We start from the raw sequence: 23,503 nt of genomic DNA on the forward strand, positions 1-23,503 counted from the left end.
CAATCGGTTTTAAAAATACACACGAGACACGTGTTCGGTTGATTACCAAACCGACGAATCTCGAGTTCGCGTATCGCGTCACAGTGTTTACACACAAATTTACAATCTTCGTTTAATTGATCGACGGGGAAAATGATCGTTGCTTCGATCGTGACTTTTGTACGCGGAAACGCGATACGTTTAATAACTGTAATCCGTTCTCGCGACTACTTCGTCTTCGCGAAGCTGCGATCGATAGCGGCGGAGGTTGGATGCGCTATTAATCGAGCGCGTTTTATCAAATTTTAACGGGGATATCGCGTTCACGCTGCAAACCACCGATCGCGAAACGAAGCGTTCGCTCGACTTGACGTCACGAAAGCGGCTGAGCGCATTACCACCCGGATCTCTATAATCCAATTTTGCCTAGCAAGTCGGTAAGCTCTGCCGCGATCGCGTGTCGATTACAGTTCGCGGAACAGAGATCTTCCTAACGTTTCGTTTCCATTATTAAAACCAATTTCAGTCTTTGGACGAGTTTCCAGTATTAAATGGTCACACTCGAGGTACAAATAAATCTTTAACGCGTATACGATTACCTTTATTTTCATTTCAGCTTGCACTTTCACCCCTTTCTTATCCCGCCCCCTATAGAGCGAGGAAAACATTGGCATCAGGAATCGATGATGGGATAAATGTACGCGTATGCCACGTTCGAAGAGAATCGAAAGAGGGACGGGGTGGGTGGAGAAGCGTGGGCAAACACGATCAAACCGAGAGTTTGTCGCGAGGCTTACGCGCGTCTTCTCGTGCAGTAGTGAAATAGTTGCGTGGTCGTTTGCGAGCAGAAACGCAATGGCGCGGCGCTCACGTTGCCCTCTATCTACACCGTCTACCTCTGCTACACGTGGGAATATTGATTTCGTCGAGTCAGCTGCTCCGTAGCCAGCTCGACTCCGCTCCGTTCGTCCGTTCGTTTCCCGTTTGCCCACTGTGACTCGGTCGTTCTACCACTTCGTGGTTTAACCTACATACTCCTCTGTTTCATCCTTGCCGCACGACCAACAAACACCGTCTAATTATCGCTTTATTAGCAAGCGAGTTTCTATGTGCGAATCGATTATCAGCCATCGCGATAAAAAAAATGCAACGCGCGAACGTTTATTTCTAGCTGCAGCATTGGACGAAACGACAGGTCCGGGTTACGCTAAGAAAAATCGAACGACGACTGTTCGAGACGTTGTTGTAAAGATGAGGCGTCGAACGATCGCTCGTATTATAATTTATGAATGAAAGAAGACCGTTCTTCGGAGCGTGTAAGTAAAATGGCGTATAATGCGCGTCCTGAGGCTCGATTCGAGGTCAGTTCGCGAGCCGCGCGGAGTAATTGATTCGCGGAAACGAATTTTACATGTTCGAGACGAATGCAGAAAATTGTGCGAAACAGATTTCGTTGCGTAATGGTTTTCTTGCGCTTCTTTGTACCGAAGCCAATATAAAAAATTAAACCACGGTTTGAAAAAAAACAAAAAACGATAGACCGACCTAGATTAAAACGCGATGGAATCGTTCGATAAAAAACGTTTTATGTAACGTTACATAAACCGTGAACGTAGCCCTCGTTCGTGATATTGCTCCATTCGATCGTGCCTTCCGCGTAGATTCAATTTACCGTCGATGTTTAGTGGCCGCTTTACAACTTGATCGTTCCTACGCCGAGACTTGCTTACAAAATCGAGAATCGCGCTGTCGCGGATACTCTGCGACATCGAGTAATATCTGTCGTTGCTCCGACTGCGGGACACGCTAGCGCTCGACGCTTTCTCTTACCGTCTAATCGAACAGCGAGACTTTGATATTACAAGATACTTCGAACTCTGAAACGTATCGAAGGTGGAACGTCCATTCTCCTGGACGGAGTTTACACGAACCAAGGATACTAACCTGAAACAGATAAAAAAAAGAGTACGTATAATGATAAGTGCAACCAGTCTCTGGACGAAGGGTTAAAAAATTTGTTAAAAATAGGAAGCTCCGCTGGTACATTCCGTTGATACTTCCAAAGTGGAAAATAAGATAATTCGTACGATAATCTTATTATAAAATCGAAGAAACGTGCCGATGGCCCGAGACATTGGAACTCTTGCAATTTTAGCAGTAAAACAGTACCAAACAATTCAAAATGGACCTTGAAGAAAAAGGCTTTTAGATGATCTTCTCTGATCGATTATAATTGAACTCCGGCTTTTCCACGACTTTACAGTAAAAAGAAATAATCGTTTAAAATAAAATACACGCGTTAAAAGCGAACGAGTCCTCGACATTCGCTCGACTTTCCCACGTCGTAGATTTTAGATAAGGAATAACAGCCGTAACGAGTACTTTGCGTTCAGATATCAAATCAAAGAACCGCAACGCGTAGCGGACACTGCGAGATAAAAAGCTGGCCTTTAGGGCAACTACCGTGCACATGCTATGTTTGCGTAATAATTCTATACGCACGCGTTGCTAGCTTTTGTGCGAAACGAAAGATATCGTCAAAATCATCAGTTTTTTAAAATGAATTTTACATTTGTTCGTTCAACCGTATCTTCATTTTATCCTGGCATTCCGCAGGATCCTCGACGAGTGGTGAGAAGAGAAAAGACGAAAGAAGGATGCCACGGATGACACTAAAGAAGAAAGGAGCCCGCAGCGTAGAGAGCGAAGGGAGTGTTATTGATTTTTCGAACATCTGATCGACGACGAGAGCGAAAATGGAGGGTGCGGGGTGACCGAAAGAGACAAGGGATGGAAAGGGAGGCACCTTGCCCTATTTCTAGCAACGGATTCGAGAGTCTTTGCCTACAGACTATTCTTTTGACAAAAATTCACTAGCATCGAGCGTACAACGGACGAGAATAATAAGAATTTCGAAGTTTGTTTACATAACGAAATCAAGATCGTTTTCTGCAATTGGTTCGATTTTGTTTTCTGCTCCATATAGAGATAATGGCACTGAAAGGTTTAAGCGTCGAAAGTGGTAATTCCGATATCAGAAGGAACGGAAATGCCCTTGTTCCTTGCGTCGGTCCGTGGATTAAGTCTATCGCTGTCTGTATCTCGAAGCGTAGTAGTCTTCCTCTATTTCGTACCTGTGTTGCCACGGTAACAGCCTAGATTCGAGAGGCTGGGAGATGCGGACCCGCGGAAGAGACAAAGGAGCAGACGAGGAGCGCGCGCGCGCGCACGAGAGCCTGCGCCCACACACGCGCGCAAAAATGCATCCAGAAACAGAGGGAAAGGGTAGGGACACGGGAGGGAAGGAGAGCCATTGTTGCTCGATCGCGTCTCTTTGTTTCAGATTTCCGGTACCACAGCGACGTAAACAGTGGATTCATCGTATGCGCCTAGGTAACGCCAAGTACGATCCATCGGAATCGAAGGACACTCGACCAACTTCCGTCCTCGCTGGAAACGCACCGATTCCTCAATTTGCGTACGAGTATTTCCCGCGACGCCTCTCGATTGTTCTCGGAGACCTTACAGAATCGAATAGACGAAAAGCAGGTCAGGTTTTTCCAAAGGGGAAGGACAGCCGCGATCGAAACGAGGCCATTGATTCTTTAAAAAAAAAATATAAAAGAATCGAGAAAGGTCTTTCGCAGTATTTCAATTTATTAAATGTATACTATATGTTTACCGAACGTTCGATTAAACATCAATTTCCAAATGTACGTGTAAAGTTTTATACAAATCTGCTGTATCATGATTCCACTATTTACCAAAATAGTCATTTTATAGGAGGAGAATGAGAAATATGGTTTTGGCAACGTCTTTCTTGTGAATTTCTAGAGTCGAAACATAGCTAGGCTTCAAAGTGCCGATTCACGATGCACTTGAAAGCGCGCAGATGTTCTTGGGAAATTGGACGAATACTCGCACGTAAAAAACCTTTTTGCTTCGGCAATCAAGTCTGTTTTTGAAAACCTTTCGAGCAAGGAATTACTCGAACAACGCGTTCATGCATGTAATCGAAACAGTAACGAAAGTTACAACTCACTTGTGCGAAAGATAACAACGAAAACGGTTTCGGACGGCACGAAAAACGTGGAAATTGCTGCATATATTACCACATAAACTTTCGACGATGGCAGTGACTCATTATTACATATTACGACAGCTACGGACGTTAAAATCACCGTAGACGCTCGTAAAGACGTACTGCGGGAACCAAGTTGGGCAGAATAAAAATTCTTTATAGCAATTTATTCGACGTCAGGATTTTCAAAAACGATCAAAACGTTCTATGTACCGAGCTTAGAATAGTTTCGCGAGCACAAATTGGATACGAAATAAAGTACACAACTCGTCCGTATGTTTACTCGTACTTTGATCTACGTTTAAGTCAGCGTGGCGAAGAAGATTGAAGTCGGGAAACCTGGAATTAGAATGCGCGATATCCTGTTCACGAATGGCGCGCCGCGTAGGCGTAATATTTCATTTTCAAATCCCTGGACGAAAGTAGAGGGTTCGAAGAAAAATGAGCCAAACACAGACATCTTCGTACACATTCGATTCGAGGAAACGTTCGCTGTTCGAATACGCGAGTATATTTTTCCACGAATAAATGTAAAACGCGATGGTTTCGCTGTTTAATTAACGCTATAAAGCGATATTATACTGCTTAACGGATGCCGCATAGCAGAACACCGATACTGTTTCGCATCCGTTTCCTCGCAATTATAAGCTTTAATTAGAGTCGTACCGTCGACAATCGATACGTAATTGATCTTCTAGAAAGAAAGAAGCACATCCGTCGGAGAATTTCGCGTGGAACTTTACATTCCAAACGAACGAATTGCGACAGCGCTGCGTTTCCAATAAGTCCGATCGATTTTCCATTTTCGTAAAACGTTTGACGTGAAAATTGTTACTTTACGTTTAGCCGCGCGAAGTTCGTACGTTACTGTCTTAATAATAATAATAATCTACGTAAAATTTATATTCGGAGGAATGCTTTCGGTATAATTACGAGGATTTCGAACGCGACCTGACCTCGTCCTGAATTTCGTTCCTCCGGGGCCGTTCGAGAATCCAGCAACCCTCCTCCCTTCCTCGAGAGTTAGGGCACGCTGCCAGCCAGGAAGAGAACGTTTCGTAGGAAAAGCCACGCCGAACGATAACAGCGCACTCGAATTATAGATTGGCTTGCATATCACGTTACGGAAAAATCGAGTTTCGACGCGAGGAGCAGGTAAAATTCAAAAAACGAGGTCTAAAAGTTTTTTTAATTCATAGCATATTGCATTTTGAAATACTAATAAAGGTACACAATTTCTCGTTCAAAGCGAACGGATAAAATATTTCTTATAGGAGATGCAGAGTTGAAACTTGATAGAAATTGATTTTTTTTTTTTTGTTTTTCAAGCTATCGAATGGCTGGAAAAATTGAATTCCACTGCACCGTTTCAAAAAAACCTGTACTAAAAATTAGTGGATCTATAATTGGCAAAGAATTTCGTGTGAATGTATTGCAAGCATTGTCGAAACGCGTTTAGAATAAGCCCAATGCTGCGCAAAAATCAAAGGCATTCTTTGTGAGGGAAGGCACAAATTATTCTATTTTGCTTTGACGCAAGGGGTTAACGTTGGATAGACATGGGGATACTTTGGACAGCTGTCAAGTTCTTATGTGATCTTCCAGCGAATACGACAATGACGACTTGTGTGAAGAGTCAGGGGAGTCCCCTTTCCATTCCACGGTCCTGCGAAGAGAGTAACGACGAGGGTGATGAACCTTTATAGACTTATAATCCCTGTAGCCCTGTGAAATTTCTGAATTTCGTTGCTCCTCGTCTACTTGACTATTCGAATAAATTTCACGCTAATTGGATCATTCCCTATCGTGCTTGTCTATCTGCCCAAATTATTCCTCGGCTATGTCCAATAATTCCCCCTATAGAGATAGCTTAGACAATATGCACCCCTGAACTTCCTTTGTCTCAAAGTAGTACAGTCGGGAATGCGAGGCTTTCTCTGGCTCAAATGAATAGCGAGCGTTCCAAACTATCGAATTATGTCTACTTCGTGGCAATACTGTACTTATCGAGCCTGCTAAGAATCGGTGGTTGTATCGAGTCAAACAATAAATTAAGTAAAATTTAATAAAAGTTTGTCCAAACATCGTTCGACCGGAGTACAATGCCTCGTAACGTGCACGCAACGAGACCGAAATACTATGAATTTCGCAACGACACCTTCCAACCTCCAGGGAAACAATTGCCAACGGAAGCGCCGAAAGCACAGTATTATCGAAACGTGAATTACCAGGAAGAATTCGCAACCGTTCGCGTGTGTGCACGGCATATGAAAAACGCGCGTGCGCGACAACGACGTACATTTGAATAGATTAACACGCAATGGATGGCTTCGGTGTTGGAAAGTGAAAGTACATCCGTCTAGCGAACGTTTCGTTTCCACGTTATTTCGTCGCGAACGCTCGCTGTAAATTCAAGCCGCCATCGAACGTTGCACTTTTCCACTACGAGCAATAATACGTACAGCGTGTCGCAAAGTGGATGGTCCCGAACTAACCTGAAATATAAGACTTGGCGCAGGTTATGTAGCTGCACATCTGCCCTATCCTCGTCCACGCGGTCTTTAACAGTTCCGAATCGTACATCGATAACTCCTGCCAAGTTGTCGCTTCCTCTTCGATTCTGTCGTCGCGTTGACTCTTCCCGCGAATCAAACACGCTCGCGCGCACGTGCACGCGCGCATCGAGTATCGACCGCGATCCTCGATCCTTTATCCGTTAATGTTTATTTTCGACAGCATAATTTCACGGTCCCGCTGCTCGGCTTGCGATTCTGCGCCGAGATTTCTAGCCGATTCGCGCGGACTTTCGTAACGTCGCCTCGTTACCAATCCAAGCACGAGATTACAGCATCGACGGTGACCGAAACCCGAACTTTCTGCAATGTAGAGTCACTGCTAAGCGACCGTGCTCGTCGAGAAAAAAAAAAGGAAACACGGAACAATCGATTCCACGCACAAGACGAAAGAAAGAATCGCGACGAAACGCGTACGATAGTCGATGACGCGAAGTCACACCTACGAGTGTTTCCTCGTGTCCTCGAATTAAAACGTCAAGGTCCGTTACGTCTCGGACCTGCTTGGTAAGAACCACTTTTTATATACACCGTTACGATTCGTACACCGACGCAAGATTTTCGTTTACAATTAGATCCCGCGACGAAGGATGCTTATGTGGGACGCGACGCACGTAAACAGATTTAATCGTTGACCCACATCTACCAACAAGGAACGATCGCGGGCCTGGACACTTTGAAACCTCCTACGAAAGTAAACTACCGTGCTCGTAACACTTAACGATCTCTAACAATTCTCCGAAACTGCGAAGAAACGTTGAAAAATTTTCGGAATATCCGGAGTTCGCGAGCGTCCCACTCAAGCACATTTTCGCTCGGTTTTAACGAGTATTGAATTCACTTTCTTGTTCACCGGCCTGCATAAACGCAAAGTCCAATAACCGTACCGATTGCATGAGTCAATAATTCTTTATCGAGCGTGGCGAGAGATCGTTCGTCGCGTTAGCGAGCAACGCTCCAGGAAAGTAACGTCGATGTTGCAAATTCCCCTTCAAGAATCGCCGACGTTTTAGCCGGAGCCCGTGCGTATAAATAACTAATTATTATCCTTGACTCTTTATTAAATCCTGCTACATCGACGCGACCTTCGCACCCGCGACAGATTACGTCACTGAAAGCGCACGACCGTACAGCCTGATTCGAGAAACTGGATCGTTCTATGGTTCTTTCCAAACTTCGTGCGCAGGAAATTGATAGACAAAAACGTTTTGTTAATTGATCGTTTTTCAAAAGTGAAATTTAATTTGGACGACAGGAGGTTCAAATCGAAAGAGAGCAGGTGGAATATTTTCCACGTGCAGAATAAAAGAATCAATTTGAAATAAACTGCATGGTGATGATACGATGGAGTTTGTTAAATTGGATACGTTTCCCCCTATCGAATTTCTCCACGCTCGTTTGGAAAAAATAGTATACTGCCTCTCCCCCTCAAAATCATCCACCCACTCACTCATGCTTACTTCCTCATAAAATACTCCACATACGTAATCGAGACACGTTTATAATTAATTGAATTAAAAGTCTTGCTAGCTTTTACTTTGCTTGATATTTTTGTCACGAGATAATGCTCGGAAAGACATACTTATGGCATACTTACACCACCGAAGTAATGTTAGAATATACTATCGTTCGCATAATTATGAAAGCTGCTGCCCACGTAATCTAAACGGCCTAGAAACCGCGACTTTCGACTTATCTATTTTCCACCATTTAAATTTAACGCGTTCGGCTACTGTAAAAATGTCCAACTAATGACGAGCGTTTAATTGGTTAAATTTCTAGCAAAAGAATCGAGTTTAATCAACGTTTAGACCAAGTGCTCCAACACAAAATGACGAAAATTTCTGTCCTAAAAAAAACTATCGATAATCAACGGCTAATTTGTACGTTATCGAACGCGATAAATTATCGCTTATTGTTACTGAGTGGCCTAATGGTTCGGTAATTTTTGCCCAAGGTGATTTTAGCTATCGTCTTCGATACTGTGCGAACCGAGGGAACGATGAACAAGCTTTGCAGCCAAGTCTTCTAGTCTTCGTTTAACCTTTAACCTGGACGTTAACAATATCGTCCGCTGGACGTTTCTTTTCTTTCGTTTCCGCTTAACTAGTCGAGCGAGTGCACTGCTTTATCGTCCGTTATTTGTTCTCGCAAGCCGTGTTTTAAAGGAGTATAATAGAACGTCGATGTACACGCGAATCGACGATTAATCGGTCGACGTCGAGAATATCGAGATACGATCGATTAACGATCACGGACTCCTTCGATTCCCAGAAAATGTCGGAGCGTTGCTCGTTTTCGTTGAAAAATATTTAAATGCCACGACAGTTCACTTTTTCCGTACTCGATATAGGTCTACGGACACTGAAAATCGGCTCTGGTGTTAAACTCACTACGCTGGATAAGAAATTGAACCGATCGTAGAGCAACGGAATACCTTTGCGAGGCAGAAGAATCGCTTGTAAAGCAAAGCGACCGAGACACGCTCGAATATCGAGACGAAGTCGATCGTGGCTGTCGCGAGCGATCGCGGAACGGTCCAGAGAGTCGGGATCGAGATCGGAATCGATGAAAATTGTTTCGAACGCGTACGTGGAGGATACGCCGGCGACTGTTGCCGCGCGTGCACGGACGTAACTCGGTGACCGTCTAACCGAGTGACTGAACGATCGACTAACCGTTCATTCGTTGGTCAGACGAACCCCATCGAACGTGAGCGAGTCCGAGTAGATAACACGCGGTATGAAAATAGGGGGACTCGATGTGCCCACGCGTGAACGCGTATGCTCGTGCACGTTTCCCGCGTGTACCGTCGTCGAGAATCGAGGAACGTGCGTCGCCACTCCAATTAGACAGTTATTCGTTTAATCGTTCGACCGAGTAACCGACCTCAAACTTCCAAAACGTTACGAAATCGTGTCTACGTTTATTCGTCTAACTACGGTGCCCCCTGGGTCAATCCTTCGCGATCCTACACCTCCAAACGAAAAGGGTCTGTTTCTTGGTTTCAGGTTGCGAGTATGATAAACACTATATCGTGGGAGTACAGCTTACACACCGCTTCTATTTTGAATAGGGTTTGTAGGAGGACCCAAATATGGAAAAACCAATTAAACCACGGATCCCTCGAAAAGACCCCCATAGTAATCGAAGTTGCAAAATTTTTTACTCCCTGTATTTTCAATGACAGTCCTGAGTCAATTTTACAAATAACGATGACCATGGATACAGCGATTACGAGGGAAGCGTATAATTATGCTCACCATCGCGACGAACGCCGATGTCATCGTAGAAAATACGAAAATATTTCTGAAAATGACAGAGACGGCACCGCGTGTACATGATATCGTAGATCGATCATTGGTCGAAATAAAATCGAATGACAATGAAAGAGCTCCAACTTCCTGTTCGATCGATCCCAAAATACGAGAGTCGTTGCCATGGCTATCGATAATTTTAAAAGGGGGAAATTAAATGAGCTGATAACAGGGCAACTGAATTACCCGGCATTGTTCGGGACAGAAAACATTGATCGACCCAAAAATAATGTTTTGTGAAGTCGTATTAGTTACCCAGCATATTCAATTATAGTCGACTCGTTTGCACATAACTTTCCCTCTAGGTACAATTTGGAAGCTAAATCAATCGACGACATGATTCGTTTAGCAAACATTACCGAGGCTTCGGGAATTTTTTGGAGTACCGTGTACTACCGGGTGTTGTTGAAAACGCTCGAGAAGAAGTCGGGACTGAACGAAAATCGTTTTCGTTCGCGAAGAAAGACAATGGGCATCGGTTGTTCGGCGTCCCCGATCGTCGCGACGATGGTGGCGGCCTGGGTGACGCCATCGATCTAAAGTTGCACGCTCTCTTCGAGTAACTGTACCTCGGATCAAAGCATGAGTGGCATACGTTGCCCACCTACCTCTTCCTTCGACGTAAACGTCCTCACGCACGTACACGGAATCGAACGAACAGCCAGCAGACATGTACGTTCGATGGTTATTTAAGCAAACGAATCCTTCAACTATTTCTAATTTGTATCTTAGAAAATATTTTAACTTTAGGGGCGATAACGACTAGAATCGAATGCATATTTGCCGTTGAATAGTGTAATAGTTCCATTATCAATTGCTCCGTTCTACCGTGTCGCGTGCTCGCCACGTATTTCTACGAGTTATTGACATTGATCGTAAGTTTAACATAACCAGTTTCCGCTTCTGCCCGCGCAACGAGATGGATCCATTTTCCTCGCGATGCATGATAGAGCAATTATATGCCAAACGCGGAAAAATCTCATTCGAGACAACTAGTCTCGTTAACAAAAAAACTTACACTGCTATTTAATCAAAGGAGCTATACAACATCCGTGGATGCATAGCGCGTTTAACTTACAAGGAACCATCGCGAACGGCCCGGCTTCGATTTTGATGAAACTTTGTACACTTATAAAGCAGCCAAAAATAATCGACACGTATTTTTTTTTAGCTGCGGTAACTCGAGTTTAAGGGGTGAAACCATCCCTTGAAGTTTTGGCTCGAAACGGCTATCTCGAAAACGGAAAGACATACAAAAAAATTGTTAATGGGCGAGGTTGATGGTTTCTTATGTACAATAACATGGTGTTAAAAAATTTTAAAAAATACAATTTGTTTATAACAAAAAAAAATTTATTAGCTTAATTTTTCATTTTATTGAAATTTTCATAATGACAAAAAATGACGAGCATTTTATTCCAAATCCATTGGTATGCGATTTTTTAAAATTGCCTCCTACAGTTTTGCAGATTTTGATGATTTACATCTTGCGCGCACATCCATTATGGTAGTAGCCGTTCTAACTTTGATTTTAATGAAGCACTGTAGGCTTGCACTACTTCTAGAGGACAAAATCGGGAAAAATACAAGAATACCAATTTGTTGATGGAGGCTTCGTTAAGAAATTATTAACGTTTAAAGTTCCGCCCGTATTGAATTTTTTTCTCCGAAATGCCCAAGATTTCGGGGGAATGTGTAATGACCAAAAATGATTCTAATCGACCCCTGCAACTAAAAATAATTTTTTCAGAATGGTTTGAAATTTTTTAATTTTGTTGAAAAATTTCACACATTCTCGAATTTTTTTCTCAAAAGTGCGTAGGATTTCGGGGGTATATATATTGACCAAAAATGATTGAAATTGACTCCCGCAATTGAAAATAATTTTTTTAGAACGATTTGAAATTTTTTTTTTTCGCTGAAAAATTTAGGCATCCATTGGTATGTAATATTTTAAAATTGCCTCTTACAGTTTTGCAGATTTTGATGATTTACATCTTGAGCGCACATCCATTATGGTAGTAGCCGTTCTAACTTTGATTTAGTGCAAGCCTACAGTGCTTCATTAAAATCAAAGTTAGAACGGCTACTACCATAATGGATGTGCGCGCAAGATGTAAATCATCAAAATCTGCAAAACTGTAGGAGGCAATTTTAAAAAATCGCATACCAATGGATTTGGAATAAAATGCTCGTCATTTTTTGTCATTATGAAAATTTCAATAAAATGAAAAATTAAGTTAATACATTTTTTTTGTTATAAACAAATTGTATTTTTTTAAATTTTTTAACACCATGTTATTGTACATAAGAAACCATCAACCTCGCCCATTAACAATTTTTTTGTATGTCTTTCCGTTTTCGAGATAGCCGTTTCGAGCCAAAACTTCAAGGGGTGGTTTCACCCCTTAAACTCGAGTTACCGCAGCTAAAAAAAAATACGTGTCGATTATTTTTGGCTGCTTTATAAGTGTACAAAGTTTCATCAAAATCGAAGCCGGACCGTTTGCGATGGTTCCTTGTTAGTCATGTTTGGAATTATCGAAAACCAAAGTTATCGTTTACACCCTCGTTATTAAATGATAAATGATGCAATTAAATTAGATACGCGTTGTTTGGTGATAAGCATTCTTTAGAGGAGGCTTGTTAATTCTATTTTATCTCGAGCTTCGTTAAGGTATCGTGCGCCCACTGGAAGGTAATTATTTCGCGACAATGCACGTACGCGGACTCGCGGAATCTCCCATTTCCTGGTAATGTTTCCTTGATCAGCGATTAACCTAAGTATCAATTTCCGAGTTGTTCCCGGAAGCTCCTTGCACCGACTGCAGAACGCGCAACTAGTATAGCTCGTTACGTTCGTAGAAAAACAACTTTTCCGATCGATTTTACGCCAAGGAAGTTCGAAAATAGGACTTTGAATATTATTGTTCGTGCGTTTGTACTATTTAGAGAATGCAAATTATTGATGAGGTACTTAAACATTACATCTCGACGTTGCCCGATTCAGGTCACGCATACGAACGAACCGTTACGATGAGTGAAATCGACGATGCTTAGAAGATGATCGATAATCTGTATGTATATTGGGATGGTCCTTATTTTTTGACCTCGAAATATAGTTTTGCTAACTACCCAGAATAGTACCAACACGTAGGCTAGTAATAACTGTAAAATGTTATTCGAATAACGAGAGAACGTGCTGCGAAACTTCTGTGAAACTTCATTAGCATAAATCTGATGTACCAAACTTCCTTTCCTTGAATATCAAGCTCCCAGAATATTTACGATACACGAAAAAATAATTCTTGTAAAATATCCGCTCGATCGGAAAACAGGGAAACGCAGCTTGCAAGCTTGGAGCTTTACAGGTAAAGCTGCAAATATACGTTTCGATCGGTTCGACGTACACGCGAACGTTCGTTTCGAAAAAGTTACGACATTATCGAGGAAATAAAGCGTACTTTTGGGCAAAGGTACGCGTTTGTGCCTACACAAGGCGAGAGCTTCGCAGAGCTTCTGCCAAATTTGCAGCCGTAACAGCAGCATCGATCTTTGGCCCCGGTTCCGAATTCTCTAAATTAATTTTAGTCGATCTACGCGCGTGTCAAGGTCACGGGCTTTTCATAAAATAGCCACACAAAAATTTCATCGGGAATCGACGACAAATACGCGCGATTAGTCATCCATGTACGTGATTTCATGCTAGTTTCGAGCAACGCGCATTCCGGAGCACGAAACCTTAATTGATCCATATAACGAAGTATCATTGTTGGAACATTTTTTACGTTTTTTCCAGCGACCATGAGATTTCCTAACTTGTTCTGCTCAAACTGCTCCTACTTCTCACTTACGCAACGAAACGCAAAAGATCATAATTACAAACTAATTGGATATAAATTATTTATCGAAATTGCAAGACTTCGATTAGGCTTGCTCGTTAAGGCTAACTGCAGTAAAACGTGCACATTGAAGTACGAAGCAGAGGAGATATTGTGAACGTTTTCTCCCGGGTCTTTTTATTCTGATACGAGTCTATACTTTTATTTAACAACTCATCCATGAATTACACCCGTTATATCGGTGTTACGGATCGTTTGAAGCGAAAATGAAAACGATATTTACACGTTTATTTAACACATTCGCTATCACGTGTCGCATACGTGTGCATGGCGAGACAGGATCGCGTATAAACGACACCGATGATATTTTATTTCGCTCCCGTATAAATAAACGGAAGCATGGATTATGAGATCAGTTTTGCATACGTACGACACATAATTTACAACATTCCGTTAACCTGTTCGATATGATCTATTTGCGTATAGTTTAAACCATGTAACGGATTAGATAAAATTAGTATAAGTGTAGCGTAGTTTATGTGGGATGATATTTCAACCGAACGTGCTAAAGATTCTCGAATGTCGTGTCTTCCGTGTTATCTTCATGCTGAATAAAGGATGAATCCAATTCCATAAAATTACTATGACTTACGACTAGACCGTAACTTGTGTCGGATGCCACTTAAGAATTATGAGTTGGAATTAACCTTGATCGATATTTGAATAGCATGCCCCTTAAGATGCACCCGTGAAAAATAAGCAATCGAAGCATGGTTTTGACGATATAATTAATTAAAGTCGCATATCTAATGATGCATTGCGAAAATAGGTGTTTCACACCGGAAGTTCAGTGATATTTAACCGAGATTCGAAAGTTGAATTTCCGACTTACAAGCTACTCGACGTGTCACTTCGCTATCGTGACTTTTAAGATCATTATTAATAATAAACGATGTCCATTGATCCATCGTCAAACCACATAGACACAAAGCATAGGACTTTTTTCATCAAAGTCCGTTACAGTGGCCATTATGTACATCACCGTAGAACAAAATCGGTCCAAGGGTCAAAGGTTACAATGAGCTAAATAGATAATTTCTTTCGTGAGATCGACGAGTAGGAAAGGGACAGAACAACGAGGGGAACAAGACCACGGGGTTTGGAGACGAGAGGCAAGACAGCGAGGAAAGCGAAAGGCACACCGATAAGCAGCGAGACTCGACTGCATTTAACTACCAAGAGAATTTAAGACTTGTTGCGAAATATGTAGAACACGAGTAGCCTTGAAGTTTCCGCGTCGTTAGTTTAGACCGAACAGAAACGAGAAAGAGAAAGCTAAAAACGTGCTCAATTCCCCCGATGGTACTACAACTGTAGTCAGAGTTGGGCAAATTGAATAAAGTTAAAGTCCCTTAGCGAGACGTTTTATTTGCGATCGATGGAAATTTCAACGTGTCTTTACACGGTACGGAAACGCGAAAAAAAAACGGTCTGGAAGGCCTTGCATTCTCCTTGTTCGATATATCCCCTTTGCCGAAGTGCCCTTTATTGGATGTGAATTTTCACGGATATCGGCGTCCACGTTCTTCCTTCCCAGACTGTAACGTACGTTAGGTCGATTCGACAACCCCGAGTTTAATCTAACCCAGTGACTGGCCCGCATGACTTCTGATAAAGAAAGTTACGTGCCCTGGCAAAACCGTCGATCTTACGTAAACGTCGATTCACAACACAGTGCACTTAGGACTCTAAACGTCACGCATGCGATAGAGCGTCGAACTCAGTTGGAAAAGCTACGCGGGACGCACTTGTTGCTTCGTTTCTTGCAATAATTTCAACCGTAGATTATCTTTCCAACATCCTTCTGTTGTTCCGGACTACGTCGTCCATTATTTTTATAAACGATCCTATTCGATTTTCCATCTCACTTAACCGTACTTAAATTATTCTTCAACGCGTTATTCCAGAGCACGATACATTCTGTTAATTTTACACAGTAACTGAGCGCACGATATAAATGTTTCACGAGCACTTTATTACTTGTAAATTTGAACCATTGAATGGGAGACCGGCGCTTCTGGTTTGAAACGATTAATGATCATTAGAAGACGGAAATGCGTTAAGATCGCGTAATATCACGAAACTTTAAAAACCGTGAAATTGTTTATAAGACACGCAAGATATTGCTTCATCTACATTAAATGTACTCGTGTAAATTCAATTTTCATTACTACTAGAAGAAGCGTGTAGAATCGAGGAAAAAGGAGGGTTGTGGGTGGTCACTCACCTTCGAACTTGACGTCGCGCATCTTTAAACGAAACATCAAAAATGTTTTGGGACCGCGGAGGTAGAAATTGCCACACCGACGGTGGCTCGATCCGAAAGCTTTGCATTATTTTCGCGTGGGTGCACAAAGAACGCACAACACTCGATGTAACGAACATCGTTGCGACACGCTCGGTGCGCTCGACCGTGTTTTCCTCGCTCGTCGACCGAGAGATCGGCAAAGATCCAATGATGTACCGTTCGTTTGCAATTCGATCGTTCGAAGAAAAAAAATGAAAAATAATGTTTCGCGACGTAAGTGTCCAACGCGCGTAATATTCCTCTAATTTTCGTTCGAGACACGTAGCCGTTTATGCAATTCCAGGAAGCGATGACGGCTTGCACCACCGTTATGCAACGTGTGTACAAATCGGTTGCGTCGGTCAGAATCGCTTTAATTTTCTCTTTATCTGAATCGTCGGTTCGGTTTCGCCTTTTGTCGACGGAACTACCGTCTTCTGGTGTTTTTTTTTAAAAACTTTGCGTTTCGGAAAACTCGTGGCCGTCCATGAACTTTCTATCCAACGACGATGCAACGCGAATTACGATCTAATTTCGCGAAAGGAGCCACTCGGAGCGTCTCGGAGAGTTCGCAATTTACGTTTCCGTAGCCCTGTTTTCTCGATGGTACGTACACGTCACGCTCGTACGTGATTTACGAGGGAATCGCGCGAGTATACGAAGCCGGTTCCTCGGTTTTGCGGCATTATTTACCGTTACGAACCACCGTACACGCCGTCGCTAGTGCGTGCACCATATTTACGAATTTCTACGCGTTTTCTCTTTTTCTCGTAGACGTCGTGAGAAAGTACAGCCTCGCGTGTCGACGCCTCGGTGTCGTATCGAGTCTTTTCTGGTTTACGCCGTCATAATTCGGAGACTGCACGCGTTTGATCCCCGCATTATTACCATTCTCTACAATTTTCTCTAGAAATTTGTTTTCTCAAGTACGAGCGAAATAGTTTGAGGTGCTTCGATTTTGTTCTGATTACATATTATGACTCGTTTTTCTTTCTGGCGAGGGCAGCCATAAAATAAGGACGAGAAGATGCGCGACAGAATTTCGCGCGTGCACGCATCGCGCCACAATGGCCGCTTTGTTCGCGACCCGGCTGATACACACGCGTATCATTGTAGACAACGAGTTACCACGGTTTGTAAATACTAAACAGTCTCGTTTGCAAGTAATCCTTGACCTCGCTTGCGAGATTACGTTCTGTTTCTCTGTTGCATCGATTCCCACCGAGCGAAGGGAGAAAAAAAAACGACGATTATGACGGTGCATCGAAGGCAATCAGGAGAAAGTAGCACGACTCATAAATCTGTGCAATTACGTTCTAACAAGAAATGCCCGTTAGTCAAAGATTTGTCAAGGTTTGCTCTCGGATAAAAGGTGAAATGCAATGGCGAAAACCTTTCGAGCAAAAACAGAGACAATAATTTTTGACGTCTCTATAGTTTTCTTATGATTTGTTGATAAAAGAAGGATTATATCGACTTTCGTGACGTTTTTGGGTCGTTTATCTCGGAACAAGAAAGTTTTACTGCTGGAAAAAAAGGTTTAAATAATATCGAAACACGCTAATCGTATAATTTGAGGACGTATCTACAGCGATAAAACAGCAGCGAATGCGTCGAGCATCCCGATAGCCTAAGTCATCGCGTACGATTTCAATTTCTCGCGAACGATAACCTTTCCGGTCGGCGTAAACCCACATCCGCGGGAATATGAAGTTCTTTAATCAATTCGGGGTATTTCAATTTAATGTTTTACGTTCTCGCTACGAATTTCGAAATACCGCTACGCGCACGTGCCTCGAAACACAAGCGTACTTTCGCTTTCCTGGCGTCGTCTAAATTCGAAAGACGGCTCCGTGTTTTTCTTTTCCCTCGATTTTGAAACACCAGCGCCGAGGAACGCGATTCCACGCACGATTATCCGCGTTAGAAGCGATCGAATTAAGCAACGCGACTTGGGCATTCGAAGAAACATTTTAAATTTCGTTTGGAGTCGTACAAATCCGAGGAAAACGGCTGAGTTAACGTATTTGTGGTCGTTAACAGCGATAGTTTGATTTATTTTACGATTTCTAAGATTTTAAGAGAAAAGAAGCACGTGCAAGGTCTGCATCGATTTTTGGCTTATTGTGCCATCAAGTAGCTATAGCAAAGCAATCTAGAGCCTATTCAACATTCTGTAGTATGCCTGTGACCTATTCCTAAACAGGTGCACGTTAAAATTCCTTGACATTGAAAATACCTAGTGAGAAAGGGATCCCTAAGAGGCCAAAGGTCACTCTGCCTCCTCAGGCTGCAAGTACATTCTTGAAAAGGTACCGAAAATAATTGTTTCACACCGCTGTGTTAAAGTTCTGATCGAAACCGTTGTGAAAAACTTCTATTCCGAATAACGGGTTTTGTCAACCGTTTTTTATTTGTCCATTTTCTCTGTTCCAAGATGATTTCCGCGGTCAATAAACTTCGAACGTAGCTTTCGAGGAATAACGTTGGATTTTACAGAGTACGGTTTGCACTCTCGTTGGGGAACGACGCGATCGCACGGTCGGTTCACTCGGAGAAAACATTTTAAAGCAGGTGACACACACGTCGCGTGTTCTAGCTCGAGCACCTGTGTGTAACCCCCTTGCAAGATTACGAGCCAATGACCTCGTATCTGATAGCGGATAGCGTGACAACACTCTCTCGACACAAAGAAACCTTGTTCGGTTGACGAAACTTCCTACTGTTGGAAAAAATGCTGCTGAAAATCCAGTCGAGATCGACCACCCATTTCACGCGCTTCAGCGGCCGTTGTCACGGACGCGTGACTTTGCCAGCCAGGCGTAATCTTTCGATTCCTCGATCGAATTTGTGACTTACTAAAAATATTTCTATAATCGTCCCCATCCAACGCCTCAACTTTGCATTCGAATCACTGATCAGAAAAAAAGGAAGAAAAATACGAGTGGAAAACGAAGAGGAGAATTTCAAATAAAAAAGACGTAAACAACTATACAACGGATTTTCCATACGACGATCCTCGCGAAATTCCCACAGTTTCAGTAAAACGCGTGTGTTCCCACAAAGTATTCCATCCAGTATCCCGGTGTACCGAGAAACTGATCGTGATTCGACTCCAAACTATCGTTTTAGACGCACCGTTGCTGTACGAGCAGTATACAGGGTGATCCTTCGAACTGGAGCGTGGTGTAATTCAGTTCCAAGTAAAAGCGAAAATTAAAAAATCGGTAGGAAAAAAATTGTAGGTCTCTCGTCGAGCCCTGCTATTTCACCGTTCGGTCTCTTTTCGTTTTTAATTGGAAAAGAGCTCCACTCTGTCCCGACTCCGAGAATCATCCTGTATAACTCCGCCCACGCGTAAACGAGCCAAGAATTACGCAACGCAGAAACGCGACGTTGTTGAAAAGTTTCTCGCGTTTCGAACGAGCCGATTTCTGCCCCGACAAGCTACGATCCAACAATTTCGCATCGTACGCCGAGGAAATACATTAAATCCGCGGCTGAGCCCATAACCCTTTGCCAGACTCAAAGCAGAATTTTCCATCGGTATTTATAGTAATAATTTTCTGGTTACTTTGTTAATTTAAGTCACGACTGTTTCGGTCGGATGGTCGTGACAAATTGAAAACGGCGATAAAATGTTACAAAATCACTAATAAACAAGTCTAGTCGAGAGATAGCATAAGGCAAACACGCGTAGAAGAAAATTAAGATAAGCAAGACTTATATCTCATCGAAGATACACAAGATTTCAATACTACGTTATCGTTGTACGTTGTACTAAAATAAATTACAATTTTACCAAAAATTCGCTCGAATACTTAAGGTGGCCGGATTCTTTTACACCCAAAATTCTGGATCGTAACGATCTAACGGAGACGAGTGATAAAGCTGCGCCGTAAGTCGGGAAGCAAGAAGGATAGAACAATCGAGACATTGACGGTTCTAAATGGTAACCTTACGTAAGTTGTTTTTTTCGCTCATTAGACTAATTAGAAGCTCGAATAATGGGACGACATTGTCGCCGTAGAACATCGTGGTTCGCCGTAACCCGCAACACGTTGCTCTGGATTCACACTTTTCTTGCATCTAACGGGTATCGCGAACAACTGCATGCACGAAGCGAAAGGAGGAACGCGAATCGGCGCTGATTACACGAAAATTCGTTGTTTTCTTCTTTTTTTTTTTGCGTTCTGGCTCCAAGACCGAGTATCGTCGTCCCGTTTGCTGGAAAATCGACCAACGGTAACGGTCGCGTATGTAAAGGATCGCTTCGAAGCTGAAAACGCTTCAAGATTTACCGCTAGGATATATCTAATTGCACCGAGGGGGGGAGAGGGGCACGGAGAATGGAACGAAGTAACGCAGTTATTACGAATTCTGAGGCATGCCGTTGCCAGCAGCGATCGCGACCTGGTTTGCGCACCAAGTCTAATGTTTATTTATCAAGTTTACGGTTCGTCCTCTTTCCGGCCTAGTTATCGTGTCGCGCTACGGTTGCCGGGGAGTTACAATCTCAAGAATAATCTTCTTTTGTTAACGGAATGCTCGTTAGTTTCAGCGACGTTAAACGCACGTTCGGCTCGCGGGAACATATTCGCAGCCAAATTAAAAGGCGTTAACCCCTTCGACTACGAAAGGCGTGTACGCTTCCTGGCAGAGAGAAACAATGTACTCGCGAAGACACGCGCGTAAAAAAAGAATAATTATCGTCGACCACTTATTTACTACAAATATCTGTGGGATGTTGATCATTTCGTCCCAGATGTACTAATTGCGTCCGTAAATGACTCTTAACGAGAAAATTGTATCTCGAACGTAATTAAGAGATTCTGACTCTCTAAATTCTCCTACTAGGGCTAAAACCAGTCGATTTGGACTCGAATTGCGGGATCTTGCGAAGCACCAGACACTATACGTATCAGATAGTTTAGAACAGTGTTTCCTGCCAGGAATTACGCGACACACTGGTTTGCCGTGACGGCTGTGGGTGTGTCGCGAAGAAAATTTGTAATTTGCAAAAGATTCCGCTCGTAGACACTACCGATGAATGGTATTCTCGTGGCTTGTGCAACCACGATTGATTTTTATCTGCTCTTATATATTCTATATTTATTTATCGAAGAGCAGCAGCCAACTCTGCCCGATACTATATTTGTTGAAATGTTTTGTTGTTCGATTTGATATACGTCTCGGAGGGACGCGAAGAATTTTTAAAAATAAATTCTGTAACGATTCTTACAACACCGGTGATAAGTTACACGGCGGCGACACGCGCGAATCCACGTGTGGGCTGCGAACGTAAAACCACCACACATGCAACCTGTGTTACGTCACGCGTGCGATCCACATCGATCCAAAAACGAATTCTAGCCTCGAATTTCGAATTCTTTGGTCGAGAATCGTCGATTTCGACGTAGCGCCACGTAGCTTTTGAATCGTGTACGAGTCGAGGTAAAAGAAAAATTGTAAAGAAAAAAAAAACAATATAAATATGTAACACGAATCTATTGATAATTAGAGATTTTTTGTATATTTATGATACGAATTAACAACCTTCGTCGTATATTAATTGCAGATTACTTTCTTAATTAGCGTTGCATTAGAAGCATGATTTCTGCTTTCGGATGTACCTCGCGTTACGCAATTACTCGTTTATCGTTCGTTGCCGTCACGTCTGGCCGGTTGAAATTTCTTCGCGGTATCAAACTCGCCTCCGCCGATCGCAGTTAATACGAAAAAGCAATAAATAACGACATCTAGCCTGCACGCGCAATTTACCTTCGTAAACGTCCGAACGTTAACCCGGTCCCACGAAATATCAAGAAATATCTCTTAATAACCGCCGAGCCGAAATTCAATATAAAATATGCGAACGAAGATGAATGACGGACGAGTTTTATTTATGTAAAAGTATAGTACTGCAAGCCGTGAAAGAGATTGCGATTCATAAGCGATAATTAGGAATAATTTTTAACGAAAAGTAATTACGTTCTCTGCTCCAAGTTTCTTCTAACGTTCGTACGCCTTTTAATTCTGAATTTTACGGTTTGTCGATGGAATTTAATTGAAGACTATCTTACAACGGAGAGAAAGAGAGAATTTATAAATGCAAAGCACATCCGTCTTCCGTGCAGCGTTAATTCCCTCGAAAGTTTGGTGAATCGAGACCCAACGAGGATTAATAAATATTTGATCGTTAGCACCGGAAAGGTTCATGTGGAAAAACGTTAGACGCGGCGTTTGCTGGAAAATAACGACCGCGCGGAAAAGCGATACGTTATCTGATTGTACGATAACATAAATATTAATTTGCTCGCGGTAACGGTCAATTTCGGATCGCGGCGGGCGAACTTTAACGTCGCGAGTTTAAAGAAGGGTCACCGGTTCTCGGAGCGAGGAAGGAGGAATAAGCGTTATGCAAACGACACTCGACGCGAGGTTACAAATACAGGGGGAGTGCAATTTTGAAAGTCAATGAGTTCCTACGATGCAACTTCCTTTCGTGCGTATAGCTGGAAAACGCGGTGAAAAAAGGTATAGCCTGTTGATGGATCGTACAATGGTAGACCCGTTAATACGATTCTGCGTTCGTCACGGTAGCCCAAGTATGTTGCACCAAATACTCGACGCATCGTTAAATACCAGGAACTTGACACTGATCGGTGCAGAGATTTTACGCGTGGAAACAAAGGCACGGTTGCGGACAGCCATTCCGCACGCTCCGCGCCGGTTAATTATTTCCAACAGGGAACGCGAACGAGCAAACCGCGTCGAACGTTCGTTACGAAATCGACGATATTTATAACGACGACGCTAATACTTTCAAATTCTCCCGCCAAAAGCGATTCTCGGATATTACGTTACCCACTATACGGTGTCACTTGGAGACTGACAAAAAGGTCATGGGGTAAAATTAAACGGTATCGAATGGTCCACGGTCTCCACGTTATTTTATGCATTTTTACGTACATCTTTCAAAATAAAATATGCTGGTACTCGAGCGTTCCGAATGCGAAAAGGAACCTTGGCGCATCGTTCCTCGGGTTATTTAACTACCTCGATTGGGGGAAAAATTACGTAAAGGAAACTCGGACAGTGTCAGCGTCCGTGGGGGCCGGCTCTCGTAACAATTTTTATTTCACACGATTCCAGATGTTCCACCCCTCTATATATAGTGCATTATCCCTTGAAACGCGCCACCTTGTACATAAAATGCGTCGTCACGATTTGAACGGACACGGCGCGCGACATGCCGGCGTGGAAGCTCGCGCTATTTTCGACACGGAAAGAGTTGCACCAATCGCAAGAAACCACCGTTAACAGTAATACTTCGGTATTAATTGCGCGCATCATACGGCTTC

The 23,503-nt window shown here is 42.8% G+C and overlaps 1 protein-coding gene across 5 annotated transcripts in view; it reads right to left on the reverse strand.

Annotated features, from left to right (window-relative positions):
- Positions 1-23,503, reverse strand: part of LOC122401495 (serine/threonine-protein kinase tricornered) — a 64,823-nt gene that overhangs the window by 20,917 nt on the left and 20,403 nt on the right. The window lies entirely within an intron of this gene.

The sequence above is a fragment of the Colletes gigas genome, unplaced genomic scaffold (assembly GCF_013123115.1).
Source record: "Colletes gigas isolate AHSC1104 unplaced genomic scaffold, ASM1312311v1 Colletes_gigas_Sc00025, whole genome shotgun sequence".
In the NCBI taxonomy this organism is placed as follows: Eukaryota; Metazoa; Arthropoda; class Insecta; order Hymenoptera; family Colletidae; genus Colletes; species Colletes gigas.